A 26,199-nucleotide genomic window follows, 5' to 3' on the forward strand; every position below is an offset into this window, starting at 1 on the left:
CTTCAAGTAGAGAGAGACCTCCTGACTGCTGACATTTATCTGAAGAAATGGCCATGAGCGGAAGAGGGGAGACCACTCAATTTACAGATAGCGAGCCAAACTCTAGGCTCTTAAGGAGATAAGTCAATGGAGGAAAAGTAATGAATGGATGAAAGAAATCCAAAACCAACAGGAGGAATAAAGAGAAAGGTCAACAGCTTATTTTCTTTTATTTTTTATTGATATATAAGTATATTTACAATGTTATGTTAGTTCAAGTGTACAGCAAAATCATTCAGTTATAAATGTGTATCAGTTCAGTTCAGTTCAGTGGCTCAGTCGTGTCCGACTCTTTGCAACCCCATGAATCGCAGCACGCCAGGCCTCCCTGTCCATCAGCAACTCCCGCAGTTCACTCACTCACATCCATCGAGTTGGTGATGCCATCCAGCCATCTCATCCTCTGTTGTCCCCTTCTCCTCCTGCCCTCAATCCCTCCCAGCATCAGAGTCTTTTCCAATGAGTCAACTCTTCTCATGAGGTGGCCAAAGTATTGGACTTTCAGCTTTAGCATCAGTCCTTCCAAAGAACACCCAGGACTGATCTCCTTTAGAATGGATAAATGTATATACATACATATATTCTTTTTCAGATTCTCTTCCACTATAGGTTATTATAAAATACTGAATATAGTTCCCTGTGAAAGCTTATTTTCTTAATGACTATTCAGTGTTTATGAGTCACTCTTGTCTAGTGTAGGCTTTTTCCTAAAGGAGACTCTGAGACAAAGATTCTAATGCAAGTAGACTTTTTGTGAGATAATCCCAGGAAACAGCAGGAGAGGACTGGGGAGGTGAGAGTGGAAAGAGGAGGATGCCAACAGAGGTGCTGTATCACAACAGTTGCCCAGAGCTTGAGAACCCTGGATGACAAAGCATGCCTGAGTTATCCCAACCATGGGGTTAGATGCTGATATGATTATTGGTATATATCAACCTAGTCTTTGGCTATTTGTCCATCAAACTAGTTACCCATCAGCTCAGTCACTGTATGAGGGCAGTCATTATATGCAGTTCAGTTCAGGTCAGTTCAGTCACTCAGTCGTGTCCGACTCTTTTCGACCCCATGTATCGCAGCACGCCAGGCCTCCCTGTCCATCTCCAACTCCCTGAGTTCACTCAAACTCATGTCCATCGAGTCGGTGATACCATCCAGCCATCTCATCCTCTGTCCCCTTTTCCTCCTGCCCCCAATCCCTCCCAACATCAGAGTCTTTTCCAATGAGTCAACTCTTCGCATGAGGTGGCCAAAGTACTGGAGTTTCAGCTTTAGCATCAGTCCTTCCAAAGAACACCCAGGGCTGATCTCCTTTAGAATGGACTGGTTGGATCTCCTTGCAGTCCAACGGACTCTCCTCCAACACCACAGTTCAAAAGCATCAATTCTTTGGCGCTCAGCTTTCTTCACAGTCCAACTCTCACATCCATACGTGACCACTGGAACAACCATAGGCTTGACTAGATGGACCTTTGTTGGCAAAGTAATGTCTCTGCTTTTCAACATGCTATCTAGGTTGGTTACTTTCCTTCCACGGAGTAAGCGTCTTTTACTTTCATGGCTGAAGTCACCATCTGCAGTGATCTTGGAGCCCAAAAATTGTATTAGCTCTGTAATAGTCCTTACTTGCCTCGAACTTGGGTCTATCATACTCTACTCAGACAAAATCCTCAGGGATTTTACCACTTTACAGTGTTCACAGTGAGCATCCATGGAGACATGGGTAAGGCAATGACAGTGTCTGCTACCAACTTTTCTTTTCTTTTTTTAAAATTTTATTTATTTTTACTTGAAGGGTAAGTGCTTTATAGTTTTGTGTTGGTTTCTACCAAAAGTCGACATGAATCAGCCATAGGTTTACCCATGTCCCCTCCCACTAGGACATCCATCCCTCCCACCTCCCTCCCCATCCCACCCCTCTAGGTTGTTATCAAGCCCTGGTTTGTGTTCCCTGAGTCACACAGCAAGTTCCCATTGGCTATCTATTTTATATATGGTAGTGTATGTTTCCTGGAGAAGGAATGGCAACCCACTCCAGTGTTCTTGCCTGGAGAATCCCAGGGACGGGGGAGCTTGGTGGGCTGCCGTCTGTGGGGTTGCACAGAGTCGGACAGGACTGAAGCAACTTAGCAGCAGCAGCAGCAGCAGTGTGTGTTTCCGTGTTACTCTCTCCATATCTCCCGCCCTCTCCTCCCCTCACAGCCCTCCCGATAAGTCTGTTCTCAATGTCTGTGTCTCCTTTGGTGCTCTGCAAATAGCTTCATCAAAAACCTGGATCTGAGGTCTCTCAACTCCTCTTGCTATAAAATAATCTCCAGTAGGAATGGTGTGAAAGGCAGAAAGACTTCGTACTTGGGGAAGAGGGTATGGTTAAGGGCACCAAGACATCTACAAAACAGATGTATTTCCATCTCAGCAGGAGGCAGCCATGTTTCTCTAAGTGTTGATTAAACTCTTTCCCCATGGTGGTTCCCTTGTTTGACTCATTCATGTTGTTCTCATTTACCTCCTTTTGCTTTTGGGAATTTGCCAGCATGGAACTTGTTTCAACGTCTACACTGATTAGATACAAGCTTATGCTAAGCTGAAAGCCAGTACGTTTGGCTGGGGAACTTGTGGGGCTCATTAACCCAAAACAGGGTTTGGGATTGAAAATGCAAATAGACCCAGAAAGATTACAATGAATGTATAAACACCAGACACAGAATAGACTGTCCTTCTCAGGCAGGGATACTTCACTTAACTTTTGAGGGCTGACATTAAAGAGAGCCCTCAGATTCCTCCAGGTAGAATCTCTCTAAAGGAGACTGAAAAATTGGATCTGATGTGATTCTTTCTATGAGCTTCTGACGAGGTCTAGAAATAACATGGTGCAATTGAGAGGGCTCAAGTTTAGGAGTTGAGAAGAATTAGATTCAAATCCTGGGCAAGGTAATGAATTACCTTGTGATGCTGGGCAAGGTATATTGAAAATCTCTCTCATTTTTCTAACAAAATACGGATAATAATTTCTATACCTCAGGCTACTGGGAAGATGAAATTAAGACACCGTATCTAAAGAACCAAAACGGTGTGACATATAAAATACACACCAAAGAAATGATTTTCCTTCATCTTTTGTTGTCTTTCCATTTTAGAAAGCGTCTTTTTTCTTTTTTGCATTCTTCTTTCCTTCCTTCATTCCCTCCCTCCCACTCTTTCTTTCTTTCTCTTTTCCCCGCAATCAGTGGTTTCTATATTCTCAGGATTGTGAAAGCACCATGAGCGCTACCTAAGTCCAGAATCTTTTCTTTTGACTTATTGACCACGAGTTTTCTTTGTTTTGCCATAGTGTTTATAAAGAGTGATAGGAGAACCTCATTTACTAACAAAACTTCACATTTGAAATCCAATTTATGCTAAAAACTGTATTCATATCTATGATTTCATGTGGTCTTTAGCTGGAAGGTACATGAAGCATCACAGAGCCCATTTTACAGATGAAGAAAGTTAGACACTTAGAGGTGACCTAAGGACAAAGCATCACTGAGGGACAACATCTGAAGCAGGTATCAGATCTCCTGTTTCTATTCCAAAATAATACTCAGCGGTAATGCTTCACCTGAGACTTTACCAACATGTACAAAGCACTGTCCCATGAGTGAAGCAGCGTACAGCTCCCAGGGGTAAGTCTCAGCAGGATGTGTAGCCTGTCGGAAGGAATGTGGCCAAAGGCTCAGCATCCTGATGCCTATAGATTTGCTGTCACTTCCATGGCTCTTTCTCACTTGTGGCTTCATTTCTGAAATTTGCTAGAATGGGTTTCATTACCTTATGGCGTTTTCCATAAAAAGGAGGAGAAAAGGACTGTTTCACCGCTACTTGCTGAAGCACTGGCCCGCAAGTCTTGAGCTTCTTATAATCATGCTATGGGGTGCTTGTTCGCCCCTTTCTTCCAAAATTTACTGTCAGTGTCTCCAAGATTAGCAACCCACTCAAACTAAACCACACCTAGGTTTTCTTTTCTTTCATTAGACAAGGATTTTTTGGATCCCTATTCAGTTTTATTTCTTATAATTTTTTCACCTATTATGTAGATTGACAGTGGGTCCAAGGTGTCAGTATTCAGGAATCATTCCTGGTCTAAAAACTAACCACTTAGCATCTTCAAGGATGATGTAATGTGCCAGCAACTGTTCTAAATTATTATAAAAGACTTTTAAAACACCCCTTATCTACATGCACCCTGTTGGTAGGAATAAATACACATGCTACTTTCTGAACAGTTTGAGAGAGTCTATCAAAATTTTAAACATACTCATCTCCTAACCTATAATTCCATTTCTAGGGCTTTTCTAGGGCTTTTCTAGGACTCTTCTACAGCAATCCACTCACAGAGTTGTGAAAGTCTCACATACAAGAATGTTCATTGCCTCATTAAGATAGTGAAAAGTTGAAGGGAAACCCAAATATGTGTTAATAGAGTTTAGCCACTCAGTCATGTCCGACTCCTTGTGACCCCATGGACTGTAGCACACCAGGCTTCCCTGTCCACCACCAACTCCCGGAGCCTACTCAAGCTCATGCCCATCGAGTTGGTGATGCCATCCAACCATCTCATCCTCTGCGTCCCCTTGTCCTCCTGCCTTCAATCTTTCCCAGCATCAGAGTCTTTTCCAATGAGTCAGTTCTTCTCATCAGGCAGCCAAAGTATTGGAGTTTCAGCTTCAACATCAGTCCTTCCAATGAATATTCAGGACTAATTTCCTTTAGGATTGATGGGTTTGATCTCCTTGCAGTCCAAGGGACTCTCAAGAGTCTTCTCTATCACCACAGTTCAAAAGCATCAAGTCCTCAGTGCTCCCTTCTTTATGGTCCAATTCTTACATCCATACATGACTACTGGAAAGACCATAGCTTTAACTAGATGGATCTTAGTTATATACTACACACAAATTGACTTAAATGACATGATATGCTATCCATGATACTTTTTTTCTCTCTCATGCTGATGACAGAACAATTTATATCACATAATTCCACTTTGTAAAACATAACAATGCCAAAATGCTATCAAGTTATATGAGTTATTTATATATTTTGGATATTGGTCCCTTATCAGATATATGACTTGCAAATATTTTCTCCCATTCAGTAGGCTACCTTTTCATTCTCTTTTCTTTGCTGTGCAGCAGCTTTTTAGTTTGAAGCAGTCACAATTGTTTGTTTTTGCTTTTGTTATTTCTGCTTTTGGTGTCAAATTTAAAAAATTATCAGCAAAACCTATGTCAAGGAGCTTATTGTCTATATATTCTTTGAAGAGTTTTATGGTTTCAGATCTTACGTTCAACTCTTTAATCTATTTTGAGTTGGTTTGTGGTATAAGACAGTGGTCTTGGTTTCATCCTTTTGCATAAATTAATTGACCATATATATGTGTGGATTTATTTGTGGTCTCTCCATTCTGTTCCATTGATCTGTCTGTTTTTATGTCAATACCATAGTATTTTAATTACTATAGCTTTGTAATGTAGTTGGAAATCAATGACCAATGCCTTTAGCTTTGTACTTCTTTCTTAGGACAACTTTGACTATTTATGGTCTTTTGTGATTCCATATAAATTTTTGTTTATGTGGACTGTTTGCTCTATTTCTGTGAAAAAATACCATTAGAATTTTGATAGAATTGCATTGAATCTGTATATTGCTTTGGGTAGAAATAAACATTTTAACAAAATTAATTTTTCCAATCCATGAATGTGGAATGCCTTTCCAATTGTTAGTGTCTTTGTTAATTTCTTTTATTAATGTCTTATAGTTTACAGTATACAAGTCTTTCATTTCCTTGGTTAAATGTATTTATTGTTCCTCTTCACCAACTAAATTTGGGGATGTTTTCCCAATAGATTTTCCTGGGTGAAAACCATTTATAAAAATTCCAGAATATTACCTTATCCTTGTCATTTATTAATCAATCAGAACATATACAATCTTTTTCTTTTCACACTCTTAATATTTGGTTTAGAAAGTAGGGTCAGTAGTCTCATATTAGGCATATTGATTTTATTTTGTTTGAAATTTGCATTTAGCTTCCTATTGACTCATGTCTCCGACTCCTAATTGTACTGAAAAGTCAAGAAATGTGTTTTCTGAGTTTGGCTTTATGATGCCGTTTTACATCCTGATGGTCCTTATGGTTGAAGAAAAGGGGCGTGCTACTTCTATTATCTACACATGGAGATGGAAGAGCTGAGAAATTTGACCCTTTTGCTGAAGTAGAATGGGAGGAGGTCTTTGAAAGTCTCAGATTCACACTCTTTTGAGGCAACTTGGTAGTTTGGTTGGTAGATGTTTGAAACATATGCTCTTGTGAGGGACTTGGAGGAGACAAGAAGATGAGACGTGTCATTTGGGTGGAAGGGTGAAGAGAAGCACCAAAATCGGCAACAGCCATTTAAAAATTTTTATTTTGAGTATAACTGCTTTACAATTTTGTGTTGGTTCCTTCTGTACAACAGTGTGAATCAACAGTAAGTATACATATATACCCTCCCTCTTGAGTCTCTCTCCCCTACCCCCTACCCTACCCCTCTTGGATTGACTCCTCTACTGAACTGGAACACATCAAGGTTTTCTTCTCTACAACTTACTAAATGACAGAATCCAAAAGAATGCCTTTAATTATAGTCTTAAAATCTTGGCCATGTGTCAGATGAGCATTGATTTTCTACCACCATTAGGTCAAAAACTATATCCCTTAGTGACAGATGATGTGTGTAATATTTATTACAAAACTGGATATTCCCAGGGATCCCAACTGAGACAGAGCCTTATCATTCAGTATTTCCCCAGTAGTGTTGAGTGGGGATTCTTTAACACTTGAGGCCTCTGAGAGCTGAGAAATGTTTATCCCACCACTTCCAGACTATGAAAATCCCCTGCTCTCGAGTGGTATGTAGGGTAAGGGAAAGACCAAGACCATGAGGTGCTGAATATTGGGTTCTCTTTTTAAAGCCTTAATATTGAGAAACTTATGGTTCCTGAAAGCTAGGGGAAAAAACCTGAAATAGTTTGAGAAGCATTGCTCTAGAATTATCTGGGGGAAAGCTAGTTTTGGTTTAGTTGGTTGATTTAAATTAAATCTGTTGTTGTTGTTCAGTCCCTACGTTGTGTCTGACTCTTTGCAGTGCCATGGACTGCAGCACACCTGGCTGTCCTGTCCTTCACCATATCCCGGAGCTTGCTCAAACTCATGTCCACTCAATCGGTGATGCCATCCAAAGATCTCATCCTCTCCCACCCCTCAATCTTTCCTCCTGCACTCAATCTTTCCTAGCATCAGGGTCTTTTCCAGAGTCAGCTGTTCGCATCAGGTAGCCAAGGTATTGGAGCTTCAGTTTCAGCATCAGTCCTTCCAATGAATATTCAGGGTTGATATCCTTTGGTATCAAATCTATTAGAGACCATAAATTGTAATGAAAATGAACTCTTAGACAATGGAATTTTAAGTCATATAAATATGAGATCCAAATTTTAATTATTGAGTTCAGAATACATAAAAGTCACTTTGTAAAATGGCCATGACATTTCTAAACCCTTTCTACTCTCAATTTCTGTACTTACCCCCAGTGAACCTGGGATAGAAAGCTTGCAGATGGACATTAGTCTATGGACTCCCACTTTGAGTAGCACCAGACTAGAGAGTACTGAGAATAAAAAATTTCACCGATGCTTTGGACCCCGTTTGAGACCGTTTCAGAACACACAACAACATGTGCATACTTAGAGCTCATGTACATGAACATATCGTCAAAAAGACACCTTGTTGGAAAGTAGTCTATCATGAAGGACACAAAAACTACTTCAAGATTTCAGTCAATTCAAAGATCCGTAAGTAATCCATTGATAGAGGCAAATTGTTGATGATCCATCATCACTTTTTCAGTGTGAAAATTCCTGTTTCAGGAGCTGTGAGGACAGTCTGTAGGGCAGGAGAACTTACTGAGGGGAAAAAAATGTAACTTTTGGGTCTGGGATGAAGGCAGAGAATAGGTTTGCAAATAACAAGGGGCAGGAGGTGGTGCTAGTGGTAAAGAATCCGGTCGCCAGTGCAGGAGATATAAGAGACACAGGTTCGATCCCTGGGTTGGGAAGATCCCCTGGAGAAGGATATATAGTAACCCACTTTAGTATTCTTGCCTGGAGAATACCCATGGGCAGAGGAGCCTGACAGGCTACAGCCCATGGGGTCATAATGAGTCAGACATGACTGAAGTGACTTAGCACGCAGTGGCAAGAAGACCTTGATGATGCGGTCTGACAAACACGGTGGATGAGTCACTTCAGGAACCTCGAGTAACAAAGCCTATTTTCCTAGAGGAGAGGCAGCTCAGACTGGACAGAACTATGGTGTGTATCAGGTCACTTTGAGACAGAAAATTACTATTTGGTTTGATCGAGTGGCAGACCAAACTTCCTGGATGAGTTCAAAGGCCCTCTGACAGGCAAAAGAGGGCAGAGAGTAGGTGTTCTCTACTTTTTAAGAAACAAAAGGTGGAACCAGAAAAGCATTAAATTCTACTTTCAAGCAGGTGGCACAGTGGTAAAGAATCTGCCCTGACAATGCAGGGGACACAGGAGATGTGGGTTTGATTCCTGGGTCGGGAAGATTCCCTGGAGGAGGAAATGGCAACCCACTCCAGCATTCTTGGCTGGAAAAGTCCATGGACCAAGAAAACTTGTGGGCAGCCTATCATCCGTGGGGTTGAAAAGAATCTGATAAGACTAAGCACTCTCTAGAGAGTTCAACCATAGCCGAGAACCACTGTCTGAGGCACACAATGTCCAAAGATGAACAGATTTAGTGTTCTTCCTAAATAGTGGCTATCATTTTAGTAGCTTTACAGTCTTCTGCTAACTTGGTGATCAAAAAGAACTTCATCTTCATTTTCCCGGTGTCATTGACTACACATTTCTCTTCCTATGCTTGTCCCAAACCTTGGCAACACTTCCGGGGGACATTCCACATGTGGTTTACTTTTTACTGTCCAACTTGTTTATAAATAAACCTGGCTACAGGACAGCAGTGATTAAAGACCAACCGACACCTGACCTCAGGGAGGAGGCCAGTCTTCTTAGAGGCAGCTGAGCTTTCGTGCAGACTTCTCATCCTAATTGTGCTATGTCAGTGCCATGAGGAAGGAAGTTGGAGCTTTAGTCATCAAACCTGTTTAAGTGAAAGTGATTTTGAGTTTGTTGCTTCCTATGATTAGAGAAGTTTATATTTAATTTCCACAGTATTTTTTAATAGCAACCTTATGCTAATTCAACATATGCTTACCGGATAGATAATTGTCTCCAAGAATATCAATGCATATGGAATTTTTCATATAATTAATGCTTTAAACTAGGCATCAGCCTCAATTATCTAACCATTTCTGGCCCAAGATCAGATTTTAGGCATCATGCCTCTTTTCATTTCCACTTCTTTGTCATCTTGAAGGTGGAAAGACACTTAGAGTTCATCTACCCCATTCCATTCTCTTCACAGATGAGGAAACTGAGGCCCATGGGGGATCAAATGAGTTACTAAAGGTCTTACAACAGCTTATGGAGAGAGTCTGGGTTCTATTCCCCGTTTGTTATCCCATGTTCTTTTGGACATTACCTCCTGGTTTTTACAGAAATCAGAGTTTGTAAAAGAAACTCTGAATATAATTGCTGTGGACATATGGTCTTGAATTTATGTTACAAGATGCTAATCGTTGCCTGCCTGCTTGCTCATAGCCTTGCTAAATGAAATCACCCACCCCAAACCCTGCTGTCTTAGCAGCCAGATTTTGTACCTGTGACTCCTCTAACCCTGTTAATGCTCATCAGTCTGGGGACGACCATCCTGCCCCACAGAGTTCATCCATCGCAGGGGCTAGAGGTGAGGCAGGATGATCAGAGGGACATTCTCTCTTCAGGGCGATGAACCTGGGGAAGAGAGAAAGATTACCTTTTGGAAATGGGATCATGAATTTGAAGTCAGAATAAGTTGAAAAAGCACAACTGCAGCAAACAAAAACCATATGCAATTCAGAGTCAAGAGAGAGCAGGAACCCAAAGCAAGCAGAGAAGCCAGCAAGTAAAGAAAGGAGAAAACAGAGCCAACAGACAGAGCTGCACACAAATTCTGCAACGTGGACTACTGTAATGACAGTAACAGCTACCACCAGCACCATTCTGGGCACTGTGCTTAACTTCTCACCTCCATGACCTCGCGTTAACCATCACAGCAACTCAGGAGGTGCATATTATTAGTGTTATCTCTATTTGCAGACATATACACTGGGGCACAGAGAGGTTAATGAACTTGCTGAGGGTCATGCCGTTCACTTCTCTGCTGTAGTACCTGCCCGTCTGTTGTATTCCATGTGGTAATCCCTGATAGAGTCCTTTCCAAAACAATTGAAAGCATACTTATTTAACCATGACAAAAAATTAGAATGTTTGGAAAATATTTGACTTCAAATATTCAACCTATGACGAAGACTCAACTCCAAAAAGCATAATTCATTATGTATTTCCAGTCCTAATAGTCTTCATCTGTCAGTCTTTTACAGGCTAGAGTTGGAAACCTTACCAGGCAGAACCAAGGTGGGCAACCAGTAACACAGATGGGGGAGGCCTTCCTGAGGACTGTGGGCTGTAAATCAGGTTCTTTTACTCTCATACCTAAAGAGGAATAAAAAACAGGTATAAAAAGAGGAGGGGAAGTGGAAACAGAGTTAAACAAAGAGCCCACATACGCAGCTTCTAACAAATTAGCCTTAGGCACCTACTGAGTGATTTAGGAGCAGAAGTGTTAAACAAAGAAACCAGTGAAATGCACAAGAATGTCAGATGAAACTTGGAATTGAGGAGTCATTGTAGAGTGTGACCTTGGGCAAAGGTAACCTCACTGACTCAGTTCCTAAAGCATATCAGTGAGAAGCTGGGAACCTTAAGAGGCCCCCAACCAAAGTGGTGGTCCTGAGGAAACAGCCCTCTCAAGAGTTTTGAAATACAGCAAACTGGAAGGGCTACAGAATTTAAATACCTGGGATTTGGGCAGTTAGTCAAGGTCAGAAGTAAAGAGAATAACATCAATAAATGAATATCTATCAATCACTAATCATGTTCACTGAACTTTTCTCATTCTGAGTATTAGAATATAATTTGAGCTTTTTATCAGTCAATCAATCTATTGATCAATAAACTGGTAAAAACATAAGCCCCAACCTGATCCCACCAAATCCACACTTCCAGGAGAGCCCTGGAAATCTTTCCATCCACAAGTGCCTGGGGGATTCTGGTCATCAGAGAAGTCTGTGGAGCACCACACCAATGATGACTGTCCTGTGTCATCTTCATGCTGATGCTTTCAGGCTGACAGTGTGCTGCTCTATCTCTTTGCCAGATGAGGAGACTGAGCCCTAGAAATCCGCTGAAGGCTATGCAGTTGGAAGGCAACAGAGTCCAGATGACTCAAGAGGCCCTCATTTTAACTGAAACCTTGTACCCTTTGGCTGAGAGTGTGTGATTGGTCAAAACCATGTGTGTGCCCACTGGGTAGGAAGGCTCAAGGTGGGCCCTCTAATAGGAGGGCTAGGAGTCAACCCACTGCTAAAGGAGCTAAATTCAGTGAATTCAGCTGAACAAGGAGCTGCCAAATTCAATTTGCCCCTCTATTTCCCAGTGTTTGCATACCTGCCAACTTAGAAAAAAACTGGACTCACAAAATAGTCTGGAATGGAAAAGAGACTGCCAAGGAAAGTAGACACAGGCCAGTGGGGATTCAACCTAGAATGAGCAGAACAAGAAGTGGAGATTGTCGTGTGTGTTTTCCTGTGTGAAACTAAGATCGGACAACTTAGTGCTTCATGGCGCACGTCCATCCTTCTGCGTTCGGGTGGGGTGTGATCAGAGTTATGGAGAGAGAGGAGGAAGGGCATGGGACAGAGATTGAGAGGAGAGAAGCTACCAGTATCCCTGGAGTTATTATTGTTCCATTGGTAGCTCCTCCTTCACTTCTATCTTCAGAGAGTTTGAGGCTAGACTTGGTAACGCCTCACACTTATTATAGGAGCTCCTCCCTGCCTATTTCATCATGGTGATTAGCAATAACATTCTTAAAATGAAAAAGGACCTGTGATTTCTTTGGGAAGACAATAAAGGAGGAGGATTTGGTTCTATATCTTTCCAGCTGTGAGGTCTGGGGCAATTGACATGTTAGAGTCATCATTCTCTGGTGTGTGAGTGAGATCATATCTACCTCTTGAAGTTGTCTTGAAATTTAATGAAATATATATGTAAAAACCTAACGTGCAATTTTCTCATGAATGTCAGCTCCTTCCTCATTTATACCCTATCTTCACCCTGACTTCTGTCCAGTCCTTGCCAGCATATTACTCAACTGGATTATGTCTCAAGTTCCAAATCCTTCCTGAGAGAAGCACAGGTAAAGGAGCAAAGTGAGAGGCCCTATGGGCAGTGGCTCACACACTCAGAAACATACAACAAATTTAAAGTTCTCCGAACCAAATGGGAAACCCCTCTACTTCACCGGGGTCCCAGTCAGCAAAGAACCTCCGTTCACAGATCAGTATGTATTTCTTGTGTCTATATTATGCTAGATGTTGGAAATGTTCACTGCCCCTGAATGCCTTAGACCATATCTTCTCATTTTCTTACTGGCAAAGATTTTTATTTTAATTAGCTTTTTCTTCTCTCCCATAAGGAGGTCAAATATAAGAATTTTATCTGCACTGTTTTCTGTTTTTTTTTTGCTCAGATGCTCAGTCGTGTTCAACTCTGCAACCCCATGGATTATAGCCCACCAGGCTCCTCTGTCCATGGGATTCTCTTGGCAAGAATACTGGAGTGGGTTGCCATTCCCCCCCTCAAAGGGGTCTCCCTGTCTCAGGGATCGAACCCTCATCTCTTATGTCTCCTGCATTGGCAGGTGGATTCTTAACCACTAGTGCCACCTGGGAAGCCCTGCATTGGTTACCTTTTGCTGTAAGTTTAACAAGTCCTTCTTGAAATTGAAAGCTCCTTATTCATTCACTTACAGTCTTGCTAAATACTTGTTCTGCAACTAAGATCTGGTAACTTAGTGCTTCATAGCACACATCCATCCTCTCTTGGTCAGTATGAGTGCGTTGGCTAAGTTGGTTGGTTTTCTGCATTTGGCAATTGGTGTGTAAGTTGGTTTGTCCCTCTCTGAGATTAATTTCCATACAGAAGATCTGGGGAAACTATTGAATTCCTACTGCAAAGTTAACTAATTTTCCTTGGGCAAAGTGACATTTCCAGAGGATGACTGTCAGACTTGGCGTCCCACAGACCTGACTTGATTATCATTTCTACCATTTAATACCAACATTGTTATTTGATCTCACTAAGCTTCAGTTTCTTCATCTGTAAAATGAGAACAAGAATGCCTCCCATAAACATTTACTGTGAGGATTAAATCAAAGAGAAGTTACTTGGTATCCTGCAAGGGTTCCACAAACTCATATCTTTGTTTTTTTTTAACTGCTGTATCCCAAGAGACAAAAACAGTACCTGACCCATAGGAGGTGCCCAGTAGGTGTTTACTGAATGAATATTGAATCAGTGATACTCAGTGAATGAGTAAATATTATTGAATGAATAAGTAAGTATGAATGAATGAATATATGTTATACAAAGGAATGACTATTGGATAAATAAATAATAAATACCACATGAATAAACAGTTTACAAAATTCTATTGTGCCAGAAGACAGACAAGCACCTCCAGACACTCAGGAAGGGTTGTTAATGGCACCAGTGGCCACAGGTCCTTTGGAAGCCCTGAGGCCAGTTCCATCCTCTCCTGTTGTTTCTCAGGCTGCTCTGTGCAGTGGTTTTCCCACTGAGTTACCCGCAAATATTAAAGGCCTCTTCATGCCGTGATGATGTGCTTGGATCCAAGTGTGAGACGGTGGCCTACTGTGCACAGGCTGTGTTGGAATGAAGACAGCTTGTCACCTTTTCTTCCATCGGGACAGCCCATGGTGTCCTTGCTGACCCAGGGCTGGGGTGACCTTGCCAAGTAATGTACTCTATTGAAATTATCAAGAAAGCAGACACTACTTCCCCCAACCTCTTGAACCATTAGTGAGGATGGGCTTTTGCTGTTTGCCTGCCTCTTCTGCCTGACACCCCAGCGTCCTGCAGCTCCTTCCTACACATCAGAACATCAAAGCCTTGGTTCCAGCTCCTGGGGTGGGGAGTCTATAACTCTGGAATTTAGCTTTCTGAGTTCACTAAAATTTGCTGAATTCCAGAGCCTTGGCTCCTTGAAAAGCAAGGTAGGGTTCAGTTTCCCAATTTCTTTCACTAGGGCTGAAAGAAAGCAAAGCCATCCTTCCTTGGGTGTTTTCAAGATCTGGGGCAAATTATACTGTGTCTCCTGTCACCTCGGCCCCAGTGACCCTGCCATAAAGCACATATCTTTATGTGATTAAAATGAATATCAAATGCAGCCATGAAGGAGAATAAAGAGGGAGGGGACGTCTCAGAAGGGGCCATGGGTGCAAGCAGAGGAGGATGGGGAGAAGAGAAAGCAAAGAAAGGAACCTCGCTGGCAGCCTGTGTCCACCCCTGAGGGGAAGAGGAGGGAAAGTTCTGAAACGGAGGGTCTCAGTGTCTCAGATTTTGTGTTTGGGCAGGAAGCCCCTGCGTCCATCACATTTTCCCCCTGGCCTTATGATCTCCACTGCAAATGGAGCAGGGAGTGTGACGGGGCCCAGAAAATGGTGCTGGATAGAGCGTGGGCCAGCCCCCCCATCTGCATGCTCCAGGGCAAGCGCCCACGATTCCTGTGTGTATTTTCCAGGCAGCCCAGCCCCTCCACATCCAACAGTCACTGGAAAATAAGAAAAGACATGTCCCCTGCCTTCGTCTTGCCCACACGCTACCACTTGGCAGTCCTTCAGGATTTTATGACAAATAGTAATGAATAATTAACAAATCATTTGAGCTGCTACCAAAGGCCTGAAGAGAATAGCAACGCCTCAGCTCACACCACCCCAGACAGGCCTTGACAGTGTTTCCTCTTCTAATAAAACTTCCCTGAAATACTGGGGCTCTGATAACAGCTCGAGGCCACCAGGGGACCACTCCTCCCCTGCCAGGCTCTGTTTCTCCCCAGGCTGCTGGCAGGAGAGCGAGACAAATAGAGCTGGTGTCTCGACTTTCTCCCGGTTCTGCAACACTTTTCCATCAGAGACCAAAGTCTGGAGGAGACCCATGAGCTCCATCAGAGAAGTGCTTAAACCGGGGGCAGTGGGACAGCTTCATATGCCCCCACCCTGGGAGACATTTGGCGCTGTCAGGAGATACTTGAGTGTCATGCCTGGGAGAGCGTTGCTGATGATGCTGGCATTTAGTGGGTAGAGGCCAGGGATGCTGCTGCTAAGCATCCACCAGAAAGCATCATCTCACCCAGAATGTACACCTGCAGTAGAGAAACAGAATTACATGTCCCCCTCCCCCCATTGTGGTTCAGTGTGCCTGGTGCCTGGAGTGAGCCCAGGACGGGAGAAACTTGGGCTCCCTCGAGTGGTGACTTACACTATGACAGGCAGGGAGAAAGGCACAAAAGCAGCAGGGGGTTTGGATAGCAAGAGAGAGAGCGAGCGAGCGAGCGTGTGTGTGCATTTTAAACAAGTCATTTTATCCATTGCAAAATATGCTTTGCTTGATGGTGACAGCAATTTTCATGAATCATTAATGAGCCATTTTCTTCTCGCCATGTTGTTAATATCTACGCCGAGGCCTTTGAGTTGACAGCAGATTTCCTTGTGATTAGTCAGTGTTTATTTTTTTGAAATATGTTCTTCACATTTAGAGGAGCACTTGAGTGTGAATTCATGGGCTTTCTTCTTGTTTGTTTTCTTCCCTAAATGAAATCTCTAAGACCTTCCCTCCTGTTTCCTAGTCCTTCTTTTGGAAAAAGGATATTAGAAGCAGCAAGAATGGGCAGTTTGTGGATAATACTTCCACTTATAGTTTTGAAGGGGTGAGGGTAGAGGGTAGAAGGCAATGGAAGATTCCAGTTCTGACCACATGAACTCTAAGAAGCGCAAACCTTGCAGTCCTCTCCAGCGTAGCTGCAGTGAAGAGTTTGTAAAACATGTCTTATCTGTGATGGATTGGTTCCCCAGCCAAGTGATATTGTTTTTGTTTTTGCCTTTAGCTGCTCTTTTGTATTTAATATAATTGTCTATTGGATAGGGGGTGAAGAAAAGGGAACAAGCAATATTTTTGATGGATTATTGAACATCTCACTGACCTTTCTCGTTTATCTAGTAACCTGTCCTCAGGTCACTCTCATGCTCATAGTCACCATAATCATATTGGCTTGGCCAAAAGGTTCATTCAGGCTTATCATCTGTAAGATGATACAGAAAAACCCAAATGAACTTTTTGGCCAACCCAATATTTATTGAGTAAATCCCACACGGCAGGTACTATGTCACATTCATTAACTCATCCAATCCTCATAACAGTCATATGAGTTAATGTTACTGCCTCTTACAGATGAGGAACTGGGAACATAAGAAGATGCATAAATTCACAAGATCACTGAGCCAGATTGTAAGCAATCAGGACAAGAATCAAGGTGTGGCAGAGCCCAAAGCAAGCTATCACTCCTGTTGAAATGTTCAGGGCTCTGGTCAATCAGAATAGCTCTCGGAGCTGGCCCGCAGGGTCTCCGCCAAGCTCTCAGCCCCTTGCATCCAGCCTCCCTGCGTGTGATCCTCTCTTCATAAGCCCTCTGTTTCTGAGATCATTTCCTGGCCGGGCCTTGGTTCTTTCTTAACTTCTGGTTGGCATGCTCCTTTTCCTCACCAGAAACGCCTTCCTTCTTCCTTCTAACATTTCAAATTTTGTTTTTGCTTCAAAGCCCAGTTCCCACTACCACCACCACCACGAAGACTTTCCTTATCTTTTCCATTTTGAGAATACACACTCTCTAGGTTTGGATGCAAGCCTGCCTGAATCTGAAATTCTGGCTCTGTCCACAGACTGCTTTGCCTTAGAGAGAAAAAATAACCTATCTCTGCCATTCACTAGTTGTACAATGCGAGTTCTTCTGTGCTTTCTTCCTTATCTGCAAAATAAACTGGGTAGACTAAATTAAAATACCCAATCCACTTCACAGGATTGTTGCAATACATAAATGAGATCATGCAAATGAAAACTCTTTGTAAGACTTTATTAGATTATCACCTATATGGTGTTGTTAGACTATCACCCTGATCTTTCTTTTTCCATTTTTATTACTTACATTTTATTTTCTCTCCCTAATCCCACCAATTTTGTTTGATTGTGTATGAAGTAGGTCATTAGTGACGAGCTGGAGAGAAAGTGGGTTGTTTTTTTCTTTCCTGTTTTCCAGGACTTCAGTTGCAGAAACGCAATATGTGATCGGCAGCATCAGATGTCACCATAGGTTGTATTTTTAGAAAAGAAGGGAATAAAACCAAATGACTTCAGTGATATAAACTATCAGAATGGCCCTGTAATCCCCCAAAATACACATCTTAGTAAAATGTGAGGAAAATCTGCTTAATTATGCCACTTACCACGGGAAACGGGTTTATAGATCTTCTTTTTTAACAGCATCACCATCCTGACTAGCTGAAGAGAGTGACTGTTTTTCTAGGGTATCTATTAAATGCAAAGGGGAATATTCCCATTGGGATTTTCCCTCGAATTGTATTGACTGATTCAGAAAGAGATAGGATCTTCAACATATTGAATCTCTCTGTCTAAGAACATGGTTTAGCTCTCTATTCAAATCTTATTTTATATCCTTTGGTGCTTATGCCCATAAAGACTTCTATATATTCTGTTAGATTCATTCCTAGGTAGTTACAATTTTTCGTGCTATGGCCATAAGTTGTATTTTATATAAGTTATGATCACAAGTTTCGCATCTTTGTGTTTTGTAAAAACTGCTCCACTGTCTGAACGTTAACTTTCTAATATTTGTCGCGCACATGCTCTCCACACTGGAACCACTGTGGTCAGCCTTGGCAACAAATGAACGCAGCGTGCTCTCTTGCCTTTGGGCAGCACTGCATGATTTTTAATGACTATAGCTCAATGAAAAATTAATACCGCAAACGGATGGGCTCTGACTCTGTGCTTAAAGCCCCAGAACTTTCTATCAGGATGCTGGCCCCACAGATCTGGTGGACAAGAAAGTCTCATTTTCGGGGAGAGAGAATTCTCCCAGATGAAAATCCTTTTGAAAAGTCTAAAAACCGAGGGAAAGGATCCAATAGGCCTACACTTTTCTTACTGATTCTGCACATTTTGATAGAATCCAGTTGTGTGCCACAGAGTATACTGGACTGGGATGTAGAAATCAGTGATGTGTTTTGTATATCAACCTATAACACTGATTGCACATCGATATTTTTGAATAATGTAGTTTGCAAATAATTTAAAACCTATTTCTATTAAGATAATCAGATATCTTATGAACTAGAATGCAAAATTGCAGGTAGGTATTTTTTGAGGTATCAGGGCACCTCAGGTGGCTCGATGGTTAAGAATCTACCTGCTACACATGTACACCTGTGGCTGATTCATATCGATGTATGGCAAAAGCCACCACAATATTGTAAAGTAATTAGCCTCCAATTAAAATAAATTGATTAATTTTTTATAAAAAGAATCCTCCTGCCAATGCAGGAGACACAGGTTCAATCCCTGGGTCAAGAAGATCACCTGAGGAAGGAAATGGCAACCCAATGCAGTATTCCTGCCTGGGAAATCCCAAGAACAGAGGATCCTGAGGGGCTACAGTCCATGGTGTTGCAAAAGAGTCAGACACGACTTAGTGACGAAACAATAACAAATGTTTCCAAGTACCTGGGCACACTGCCCAGGTTTCTCAGAAGTCCTCAGCCAGTCCCCTCTACTTTTGGTGCTCTGTGGGGCAAATGCCTGGATTTCTTGGGAGGAAGTGTCAGCAAGAATGTACATGCATGGCATCCAAGCCCAGTACTCTCTCTGCTTTGCCGTCCCTTGGTCGCTTATTGGACTCTTCTGAAAGATCCTTTGATACTTTCTGTACACCTTTGTACCATTTGGTGCCAGTGGCCTTAGAGCACCTGCTTAAAACCTGATAGAATGACTGCCACAGCCAAAGTTTCCACAGCTAACTGAGAACAAGGTGCAGAGCTAGATCACAGGGCACGGCCTTCAGCATCTGTGTGTCGTGTCAGTACCTTAGATCGGGGTGAACTGACTGATAGCATGTGGCTGCTGCTGCTGCTGCTGCTAAGTTGCTTCAGTCGTGTCCAACTCTGTGCGACCCCATAGATGGCAGCCCACCAGGCTCCCCCGTCCCTGGGATTCTCAAGGCAAGAACACTGGAGTGGGTTGCCATTTCCTTCTCCAATGCAGGAAAGTGAAAAGTGAAAGTGAAGTCACTCAGTCATGTCCGACTCTTCGCCACCCCCTGGACTGCAGCCTACCAGGCTCCTCTGTCCATGGGATTTTCCAGGCAAGGGTACTGGAGTGGGGTACCATTGCCTTCTCCGGATAGCATGTGGAGGGGAGCACAAACATTATTGCCTGTTTTTTCTATGGAGAAAGAAAGACCGTTGAACCAGAAGGACTCCTGCTTGCTACTGATCTGTAAGATTAGGCCTGGTAGAGAATATCCGCTATGGTGGAATTTGACAAAGTCGATTCATTGACTCTGGCACATCTGTGGCCAAGTCCTTTCTACTTGTCTTTGGGTGATTTTTCCCCATCACCTGTGTTACTCATCCCCGTTGCCACCTCATGGTTGGATTCCTTCAACAGACTGGTTTATCCATAGTCTTACTCAAGAAACATTTAGCACGAGTAAGCTCTGCTGATTTCTAGAGCAAGCATAGGGGTCCCTCAAAGCACTCACAATCTACTGAAGGAGACAAATGTATCAGCTACCAATATTAGTGATCTCCCTACCCTGACCTGCAATTTCAGTTACCCCTGGTCAATGAAATGGAAAATTCTGAAAATAAACAATTCATGTTTTAAATTGCATACTTCTCTGAGTGATGAAATCTTGCATCCTCCTGCACTGTCTGCCCAGGTGGTGAATTATCCTTTCGTCCAGCTTATTCCTGCTGTATATCCCCCCCACTCATCAGTATAGGAAAAAACAGTCTGTGTGGGTTTTGTACTAGACTCAGTTTCAGGCATCCACTAGGGTCTTGGAACAATACACCATGGGTAAAGGGGGACTCCTATAATGGGATGAAGACCAAGCATAGTGAACCATGTGGGGTGTTCAGAGACTGTTGAGAAGACTGGACTTAGCTAGTTTAGGGGGTCGGGGACACTTGACATTTAATTACTGAAAAACAAGGTATGGGGGAGAGTGAGGCCTTTCTCAGGCATGAACAAGGGAAAGTGGCAGAAGAGCACGTTAACAGCTGAGATATGTGCTGTGGTCTAGTGTGGAGTTTGGTTCCTAAAGACAAGAGCAAATTCAGAATAAAAGTAGAGAGGAGACTGAGAAATGCAGCTGGAGTAGTGAGAGCACAGTCCAGAACAACAGAGAGCCTGATTGTTGTACTGAGGAATTCGGATGTTATTATGCTCAGGTCAGTGGGACCCATGGGAGGACTTTTAAGCAAGGGAATGATATGATCAAATTTATGTTTTCGACAGTTCACTCTAACTACAATGTGGGAAATGAATTATCTACACACTCATTTACTTAAAATGTAATTATTATAATTGCATATTTGATCCACACATAGAATATTATGGTTATTTGTTATGTTGGGCTTGGGTTTTCTGATTGGTTTTGTTTTGCTTTTCACAAGTCAGATATTAATTCATCTACAGTAGAAACAGCTCTTTCATAAGAGGTTGGCATCAGTTTTAACTGATCAATCAATTTTCACTTAATTCTGTGAAAGATAATATGTGAAAATAGTTCAAAATTCAAAAAGTGCAGAAGACAGACAAGAAAAGTGTAACTTCCTCCTGTTCCTGGCTATCCGTTTCCCCTTCCCACAGTAAGAATGCTGTTAGTATCTTGTATAGTCTTATCTAGAAATTTTATATTTATGAAAACTATATGTGTTCAGGTGTCCTTTATAAGATATATGTGTTTATATATTGTTATATAACCTTTTCAAAATGAATGGTAGTGCTCAATGCTACCATTTGTAGCATTTGCTTTCCTTCATCACGTAACAGGACTTGGATTTGATTTTAGGTCAGGATTTAGTTTTCTCATGGCTTGTTGTGACTGCATAGTGTTGGGTCATGAACCTGTGCAGTAACTTATTTAGCCGTCTTCCAGTAACGGGCACTCAGGCTGTTTCCAATCCTTTGCTTTTGTAGAAGTGCTGCAGTTAGTGATGTCGCCATTGTCATTTCACACATGCGCAGGTGCAACACTAGTGTAATTTCCCAAAAAATGGAATGACTGGGTCAGATGCTGAAGTATACAAAGTAATTTTGACTGCTGAGGTCAAATTTCTCTCCATAGGAATTTATATCAATTTAGACTCCACTAGAAAGGTTTGAGTTTGCCAAAACATTGTGTTATAAAACTCTTAGATCTCTGGAATCTGATAAGGTAAAAAAAAATGCTATCCTACTTTAATTTTGATTTGCATTTGCATATAATGAGTAGGCTGAGCCTCTTCTTATGTGAATAAGAGACACCTGATCTTTTTGTCCTTTGAAGTATCTATTCATATCCCATTCTCATTTTACCAGTGGGTTATTGGCCTTGTGCATACTCATAAAAGTTCTTTATCTGAAGATAATTTACTCCCATATTCATAATAAGAATTGAAAATATGGTTCCAAGTTCATCTTTAATGTTTCGACTTTGTTAATGGTGATTTTTGCCATGCAGAAAAAGTTTATTGTTAAGTAGTTGAATGTAGCCATCTATTGTTTTTTAGGCCTTTGAATTTTGTGTAACAGTTCAAAAAGTCTTTCCCATCTCAAGATTCAAAAAAATATGTGGTTTTTTTTGAGTACCACCACGACTTCAGTTTTTGTGAAGTAAAAAATAGGAAATCAATGTTTGACTATTTGTACCTTCAAGAGATGGTCATATGGTTCAATCTAGTGTGTTCAGTTCTTTGAACCGTGTGGAATTTATTCTGGTGCAAGATGTGAGATCAAGTTCAACTTAATTTTTTTTTTTTTTTTTGCAGATGCCATGTAACTAGTTAAATCATCTTTTCCCACTGATTTTTTTAAAAATGTATTTATTTTTTTAAATTATTTATTTTAATTAGAAGATAATTGTTTTACAATATTGTGTTGGTTTCTGCCATATTCCTATTGATTTTTTTTAACTCCATCTCTTGTATACTAATTTTACAATTGAAGTTATACTCTTTTAATTATGTAGATTTTATATGTTTTAATATTCCTTATTATTCTTTTTCAGAATTTTCCTGTCATGTACTTCTCCATGTGAATTTAGAATTTTCTACTCTAGTTCCTTAAAAAAAAAAAACTTAATCTTGTTTGTATTTTTATTAAGATGACTTTGCATTTATAAGTTGAGAGTGAATTGCCACTTTTATGATGTTAACGTTTTTTGAACTAGCTTCTTAAGGGTTTCCAGTCTCTTAGTTCTGTAATCCAGGCCATCTGCACTCTGCCACCTGACTAATCTGCCTCAAGCACCATCTTCATTAAATCCCATCCCTGAGTTTCTCTAATCCAGCCCTTTTCTTGTTTTCATGCATTTTCCCTTCAGAAATCTGCCATGTCCTCTTCTCACCCCTTCACTAACTAAAAGCCCTGATAAATCCACTTGTTCATCCAGTTCACATCTTCAAGTGAAATCTTTCTTGGCTACTGGTGACACCCCACTGTCCCCTCACCAGTTGGCACTCAATTATGCATGACTCTTTTTACACACATATATTTAACCCAAGTGGCTTAGGTTTCAAAGGCAGATAATTAAACACTGAATTACATTTACATTAAAGCTAAACCTCTGTGGTTGAAATAATATGTACACCCAGATTTTTATTACTTTAGACCTGCATATGCCTGAACTTCTTGTGTGTCTAGATCATATAATCTCTACCAATTCACTCAATCTATCAACAAATATGTTCTGCATGCCCACCATGTGCCAGACATTCTGATAGTCACTGGATATTTGTATCACATTAAGCAAGTAAAGCAGCAATAACAGATACCCCCTGATCATGGTGGTTTATAATGAAAAAAGTTTATTTTTTTGCGTTTGTTACAGGTTCTTCCCCACTCAGCTGTGATTCTACTCCAAATTTTTATTTTAGGACTCAGGTTAAAGGAGCTGTCCTATTTGGGCTACATTGGTCTTGTGGTGGGCTTCCCTGATAGCTCAGTTTGTAAAGAATCCACCTGCAATGCAGGAGACCCTGGTTCTATTCCTGGGTCAGGAAGACACCCTGGAGAAGGGATAGGCTACCCACTCCAGTATTCTTGGGCTTCCCTTGTGGCTCAGCTGGTAAAGAATCTTCCCACAATGCTGGAGACCTGGGTTCAATTCCTGGGTTGGTAAGATCCCGTGGAGAAGGGAAAGGCTACCCACTCCAGTATTCTGGCCTAGAGAATGGCAAAGGGAAAGAGCGATGGTGAAACTGTGAAAACTCTTAAAGCCTCTCCTTAGAAGTGGCACGTGTCAATTCTACTCATATTTTATTGGCCAAAACATGACATGTAACTAAGATTGAGATCAACAGGACTGGAAATAGACTATTCTGGGAGGAAGGTGCTCTTTAGTGAAAGACATTTAATATTCTTAATGGGTAGTAAAATGTACTGCACTTCACTAAGAATAGTGAAAGAGATAGGAATAGTACTAATCTCAGAGAGCTTATGAAGCTTATTTCTTACAGCAAGAAATTTGGACTTTAACCAAATAGTAATATCATTGTGACAAATGCTCCAAAAGAGGAGAGGATATCAAAATGCATTAGCCAACATAGTCTGGGTGGTTTAAAAGACCCCCTTCCTACTATCACCAAGGGATATTTCAGAGTTAATATAAGTTAATAGGCAGGAGAAAAGGTTGCCTCCTGGTCAAACGCTTCGAATAACTTAAAGTCATTCAAGACTCTTGAACATACTAATTTGACCAGTTCAGTTCAGTTCAGTTCAGTCGCTCAGTCATGTCTGACTCTTTGCGACCCCATGAATCGCAGCACGCCAGGCCTCCCTGTCCATCACCAACTCCCAGAGTTCACTCAAACTCATGTCCATTGAGTCGGTGATGCCATCCAGCCATCTCATCCTCTGTCGTCCCCTTCTCCTCCTGCCCCCAATCCCTCCCAGCATCAGAGTCTTTTCCAGTGAGTCAACTCTTCTCATGAGGTGGCCAAAGTACTGGAGTTTCAGCTTTAGCATCATTCCTTCCAAAGAAATCCCAGGGCTGATCTCCTTCAGAATGGACTGGTTGGATCTCCTTGCAGTCCAGGGGACTCTCAAGAGTCTTCTCCAACACCACAGTTCAAAACCAAGATAAACAAAATTCACATATTAATACTTGTACTTTGCAGAGATTTTCCATATCTAAATTCAATAAGATAATCTTCTCAAAGTCTCAGTATTCTGCAATTCCTTATTAAAATGTTTTCCCCATGTGACAAGTCAGATATAACTTTATTATTACATTATGTTGACATTTTCATTGGTTTTGAGGGACCCTCAGTGACAGCTTGTAATTAGACTGAGATGTACTATTCCACACGTGGCTACCTGTATATTTACACAATATGTGCAATATATGTTGTACTTTCTTCAGTCTAAAAATGTAACGCCATTCACAAAAAAAGTTAGTAATTATAGAGCAAGGGAATGGTTTAATCATTTTGAATGGGAATATACCCTATCTCTAACATGTAATTATTCAAACATTTCCGCTTTCAGAAGATGATATTACTCTCAATTATTTACTGAGAAATAAATGAGTAAACTAATAAAGACGCTGGAGTCTAAGTCTTGCTTTCCTAATGGATGCCTAAGAAGAGAGCCTTTGTAATTCCGTCTCCATACCATATGTCTCTGTTGACATTAAAGTGCTTAGTTCCAAATGAGTTGGCTTCATTCAAGCATCTTAATTCAAGAGTGGATGATTAGATCTTAAGCTAAAAACCTATTAGGATGTAAGCACTTGTGTTTTTGAAAGGTATTAAGGGAACATCATAGTATGGTTGGAGATAAATCCTCCCTATCTAGTAGTGGTGGGCAGGAACCTCATTTGATCTTCAAACATAACTGATTAGCTTCATGTCAAAGTTAAGCACAGAACAAGAAATCTGCCAAGTGTTCGCTATATATTACACAGCCTGGATGGTGTCTGCTTTTATCCCCTGCTAAGAGTAGCTTCAGAGATATTGTCTCTGAGCAGAGGTAGTCAGAGAGGACCAAGTAGCTTTTCATGCAAAAAACACCCTGAACAAGATCTGGAGGTCAGAGCGGGAACCCACTTTAATGAGACTTCTAAAGTCATTGCCACACTGTAGTGGGGTTCTGCACCCATGAGGTTTCCTAACAAGCGCCATGGTACAGAGCAGTCAGTGTGAGTAGAAAAGGACAAATCAAATGGCAAACACTTTCAATCCCTTTGAGAAAGCACATACAGATCTAAAGAAAACCCAGTGCTCTGATTGTTCCTGCTCTTATTTAACCACACGTATGGTCCAAGTGGGATTCTCCCCCTCTTCCTATTAATTTGTTTTAGTGCTGATGTAATCCTGTCATCAGCAGGGCACAGTGATCTTTGTATTGGGAAAGGCAAAATCATTTGATAACCATCTGCCTCATGTTTTGGCAGAAATTTGTTTAGCTTATAGAGCTACTACCAAGTTAGGACTCCTCATCAGGAATAGACATTTCAAAAAGAGAATAGGGCAGAATAGACTGTAAAGACACAGGACTGAGAGTTCCTTATTAGGTCCTGCAGGTGACCTATAGGGCTTCCCTGGTGGCTCAGCAGTGAAGAATCTGCCTGCAATGCAGGAGACCTGAGTTCTATCCCTGGGTCAGGAAGATACCCCTGGAGAAGGAAATGGCAACCCACTCCAGTATTCTTGCCTGGGAAATCTCATGGACAGAGGATCCTGGCAGGCTACAGTCCAC

General features: G+C 41.5%; 1 protein-coding gene and 1 long non-coding RNA gene across 20 annotated transcripts in view; one reads left to right on the top strand and one right to left on the bottom strand.

Annotated features, from left to right (window-relative positions):
• Positions 1–26,199, top strand: part of NFIB (nuclear factor I B) — a 482,616-nt gene that overhangs the window by 57,475 nt on the left and 398,942 nt on the right. The window lies entirely within an intron of this gene.
• LOC147366880 (uncharacterized) overlaps positions 9,043–26,199 on the bottom strand; it is a 159,547-nt gene continuing 142,390 nt past the window's right edge. Inside the window, exons 8-9 of one of the 2 annotated variants that reach the window (XR_015169563.1) lie at positions 9,861–10,734; positions 9,043–9,241 (exon numbers count right to left, since the gene is read on the bottom strand). This is a non-coding gene — a long non-coding RNA (uncharacterized LOC147366880). Of the gene's footprint in view, positions 9,242–9,860; positions 10,735–26,199 lie in introns of those variants that run through there. The other variant, XR_015169559.1, reaches the window with a different exon arrangement.

Source organism: Bos grunniens, chromosome 8 (assembly GCF_055505025.1).
Source record: "Bos grunniens cultivar Pamir isolate PY7600 chromosome 8, Bosgru_T2T1.0, whole genome shotgun sequence".
In the NCBI taxonomy this organism is placed as follows: Eukaryota; Metazoa; Chordata; class Mammalia; order Artiodactyla; family Bovidae; genus Bos; species Bos grunniens.